A 5,268-nucleotide genomic window follows, 5' to 3' on the forward strand; every position below is an offset into this window, starting at 1 on the left:
GAGAGAGAGAGAGAGAGAGAGAGAGAGAGAGAGAGAGAGAGAAAACAAACTACACACCATCCCACCACCAAAGGGCCCTTTGCTCCTGTAATAAGATGAACTGTCCTGAGCCATGTACAATTAGCCCTGTCAGTTTTTACCTAATTTCATCCTTGCCATGTGCATATCTCTCTCTCAACCACTAGAACATTCTCAGCAGCTTACAATAAATGTAGTCAGAGACATCCCAGGGCACCACCCTGTTTCTCTACTCTTCTTTCCAAAACTACTTAAAAAAGATTAAAGAAAATGTTAATCTACACAAATCTAAATTAATCCTAACTTAAATTTGTTGTGCGGAATGTGATTTTTCACTTACTAATATTCTAAAGTGTGCACCCTTTTCAATGGCAGATTTAAGCTTATCTTGGCAATATTTTCTGCATCTTTCTACTTCATTAAAATTTATAAGTTGAACTTGGTTAACAAACTTTTAAGTAGAAGGAAAAACTGCAGTGGGGGAAGGAAACAAGGGGACTTTTTGAACAATGTAAGAATACAAACTGGGCACATGGGCACACACCTGTAATCCCAGCAGCTCATGAGGCTGAGACAGGAAGATCATGAGTTCAAAGCCAGCCTCAGCTCAGTGAGACCCTGTTTCTACTTAAATAAAATAAAATACAAAATAGTGTTGGGAATGGCTCAATGGTGGAGTGCCCCTGAGTTCAATCCCCAGTACACACACACACACACACACACACACACACACTTACTTTGATCTGTGATATAAAGAAAAATATCTGTGACATTAGAAAAACACATTTTGGTCTTCCTCTCATTGCCTAGCACACAGCTCCTAAGATCCTAGAATACAGTTTTGTTAAAGGAATGACTGATGCCTAAGGATCCGTGGATGGCCTCAGGAATTTCCAGAGCAATCAACCACCATCCAACTTCCCCCCCTCCCACCCGCAGCGCTAGAGACTGAGTCAATCATCAATGGTCAGTAATGTGGTCAACGGTGCCTAAGAAGACCTCCATAAAACCCCAGTTCAGAGAACATCCAAGTGGATGAACACATGGAGGTTCCTGGAAAAGATTTAGGAGCTCCAGACCTCTCCTCCAGAGCTTGCCCTATGCAACTCTAACTGTTCATCTTGAGCTGTATCCTAATAGACCTGCAATCTAGTTAAGTACACTTTTCCTGAGTTGTGAGCCATTTCAAGGGAGGAAATCACTGAAACTTCCAATTTATAGCCAGTGGATAAGAAAAACAGGTTAAGGTGGTAAAATATTTGCAATTCCTAAATCTGGATGAATATGTAGATATTCAACTGCCTATTTCAAGTTTTCTATAAAAAAATTTTTTTTTCACCACAAAAAGATAATTACTCAGCAGGCTGAAGCAAAAGGACCTATGTGAGTCCAGGAGTTCAAGCCCAGCATGAGTAACACAGCAAGATTCCACCTCTTAGAGAGAAGAAAAAGGAGCCAGTTCCTGTGGTGCACACCTGTAATCCCAGCAGCTTGGGAGGCTGAGGCAGCAGGATTGCAAAATTCAACAAGGCCAACTTCAGGAATTTAGAAAGGTCCTAAGCAACCCAGAACCTATCTCAAATTTAAAAACAAAAAGGACTAATGATGTAGCTCAGTTGTAAAGCATCCCTAGGTCAAATCTCCAGTACCAAAAAGGAGAGAGAGAAAGGGGGTTGGTGGTTTTAAATTTTGTAACTATAACGGGGGGGGGGGGAACACGACCATTGGGAGTTGTGTGCAGGTGCCTGTCTGTAATCCCAGAGATTTGGGAGGCTGAAGCAGAAGGAGTCAAAGTCCAAGTCCAAAACCCTGTCTCAAAATAAAAAAGATTGGAGGTATAGCTCAGTGCCCCTAGGTTCAACCTGAAGAAGAAACAAGAAAAGAGGAAAAGGAGGAGGGGGGAGGACTCAATTCTAAACAGCACAATTACAGTGTTCACCTACATTCCATCACCGAAAACTATAAAATGGAGAGACAACTGCACTTCCATGGATTCTATCTCTTGGGTCCCCTTCTTTTCTGCTGTCCTTTAATAAACTTCTAATTTCTACTCTGACCTTGCCTCGGTGTGCTTCTCTGGTGTTATTCTTCAACATTGGGGAAGCAAGGACAACAGCTGTAACAAAAACTGACTCAGTAGAGAACAGCATTGCACATTTGACCCTCACAGGTCTTGCCCTGCACATTTCTTTTTGTAACCTTTTCTAATCTAAAAACTATAATCATAAATACTGTACTCTCTGGAGTTCTATAAATTTTTCTAAGTGCATGATCAAACTTGAGGAGGGTTTTATAGAAACTCCAAATTTGTAGTGAGCCCAATCAGTATGCAAAAGGTAACTTGGGAACCACCCCCCCCCCAAGTTTGTAGCTGGTGTCTGAAATGGGGTCAATCTTATAGAAACCTGTGAAGTCTGACCTAACTGGGCAGTTAATTAAGTGCATTCTGGAGTCTGAGGCAGGAGGATTGGGAGTTCAAAGCCAACCAGCTTCAGCAATTTACCAAGGTCCTAAGCTACTCAGGAAGACCCTGTCTCTAAATAAAATACAAAAAGGGCTGGGGATGTGGCTCAGTAATTAAGCACCATGGGTTCAATCCCAGGTACCAAAAAAAAGAAAGAACTGCACTTACAATGACACATACATCTAAAACATCTCCTGTACTCCCTTATCACTCCCTTATTTGGTAATCAGTACGTAAAAGGAAATAAGCTACAGACCACCCCATAATCCATTTCTTTTCCAAATACACATCAAAAACCTTCCTTTTAATCCCTTAAAAAACAAAATTTTAAGTAACTATGTTAACTATGTGCTATGGCCCATATATTGTCTTGTCACTTATGTTACCAAAGTAGCTAAAGTATATTACACAGTACAGTAATATTTTTATAATTCTTTAAATATAATTGGTTTCCCTTGTTAGCCTGTGTAGCTTAATTCACCGTGTTCAAAAATATTCCAAATAGTTATCCACAGATTTCACTGGATTGGCCAAAAGGCCCATGGCACCACCTCTGCCTACAACCGGGGACAACAATCCCTCCAGGTCCTTAATGGGTCTGTGAAGGTCACCTACAAGTATCATCAAAAAGAATGGCCAACTCCTGATAATTATAAACTAGTAATCCTAATAGCCACATAATAAAAATAAAATTTAAAGATACCCCTAGCAAAACCTATTAGGAACCAGAGTTTCTAGCAGAAAAAACTAATTCTAGGTCACAGGAGCTTGGAACATCCTGCCATACCAGAAGCAAGGAAGCTATCAAAGACTACTGGAGTTTTACCAAAGAAATAGAAGATTCTTTTGCACTCTTTACTCTTATATATGAATGAAAACTTCCATGATGAGAAGTTGAACACATACACTAAACATATTTAAAGACATCAAAGAACTTGAAAGAGAAAGATAGTACAACACCACAGAGGCAAAATCTAGGACGGGAAATTCTACAGCTGAAACCACTTTCATCCTTGAGACTAACTGCCAAGTGTTAAGGGGCAGTTGAGAGACTGACAGTTTTAGCAAGGTTAGGAGACAGAGGGCTAGAATACAGGGGCTACCAGGGGGAGGGCAGCTGGAGAGGCACTGGGAAACTTGTGTCACTGAGTTGGAATCCTGAACAGCTCCCTTAAGGACCTGGGGAAAGAGGGAGGAGGCCAGGCTCTAAGCATAACTCATCTTCATCCCCACAACTGAACTGCAGGGACAAAGAATTCCCAGTCCCTCAAATGCCTGCCAGAAGCAAGCATGAATCTTCCCAGGGAATATGATTCTAGACCCCAAATTATTCAAATAATATTTAAAATGTACTCTACTAGGTGTGCAAATAAACAAAATGAATAAAACCCAGCAGAAACAACAAATAAAAACTAGAAAAAAGCCACAGGACTGACAGGATTGAGTTTCAAAATCATACTAGGAGAATGGTACATTTTTTTGTTACTGCTTGCTTGCTTTTAATATTGCTGAGGATCAATCCCAGGGCCTCACACACGCTCTACCATTGAACTTCACCCAGCCCCAATAAACATAATTATTTAATGAAAAAAGAAATAGCTATAATTACTATGTTCAAAGAGATAATACAACTGAAAACTTTGGTTAAAAAATTAAAAACTAGATATTCCAGAAGTGGGAAAAATACAACAAATTTAATGGACAAGACTAACAGCAGGTTAATATGATAAAAATTAATGACTTTTAAAAAAAGAAAGAATAGTAGTGACTAAATAGACAGCAGACAAAAAATATCCAGATTGAAGCAAGAATGGGTAAGAGATTGAAAAATGTTTAACAGGGTTTAAATGGATTCTCAGAATAGGGGTGGAGAAGGGAGATAGCAGAAACTCTTATAAAAAGAACACCTTCAAAATTAATGAAAGAGCAGTTCTCTGTGGACCCATTCCAAGCAGGATTTTTAAAAAACTGCACACACTCCTAGAAAAATGATAGTAAAACCATGGAAAATCAAAAACAGGAAAAACAGCCAGGCACAGTGGCGCACACCTGTCTGTAATCCCAGCAGCTCTGGAGGCTGAAGCAGGAAGATCACAAGTTCAAAGCCAGCCTCAGCAATTTAGTGAGGGCCTGTCTCAAAGGTGGGATGGGGTGCTGGGAATGTGGCTCAGGGTTAAAAGCTTCTGGGTTCAATCCAATACTATACACACACACACACACACACACACATACATACACACATGCGTCTTTCAAAAAGGAAGATAACTTCTAATATTTTTAGAATTTTTTATATTTATACACATTCAGGATTGATTCACTATAAGAACTCAACACAACAGGTGAAAAATATAAAGGATGTTATGATAGTTCTTGAGACAGAAGGAAAATGTTCCAAGATGGAGGACCAAGTTACAACCAGGAATGAAGATCAATGAAATGGGTAAATTTTGTGGGTAAATCTAAATAGGTATTGACTGTACCTATCGACTGACAATTAATGTTTTAAAATAAAATAGATTTAAAACAGCAAAAATATGACATTAAAGTAAAAATAAAATAAATGGAGTTTAAGTGTCCAGGAAGAGACAGAAAGTGCCAAATAATATTAGATTCTGATAAGTCAAATAGACATTTTAACTAACTTCCAAGTTCAGAGGAAAAAAAAACAAGTAAATAAACAATAAGAATCCCAGGCTGGGGATACAGCTCAGTTGGTAGACTGCTTACCTCGCATGCACAAGGCAATGGGTTCAATCCCCAGCACCACAAAAAAAAAAAAAAAAACA

Source organism: Marmota marmota, unplaced genomic scaffold (assembly GCF_001458135.2).
Source record: "Marmota marmota marmota unplaced genomic scaffold, marMar, whole genome shotgun sequence".
Taxonomy (NCBI): domain Eukaryota; kingdom Metazoa; phylum Chordata; class Mammalia; order Rodentia; family Sciuridae; genus Marmota; species Marmota marmota.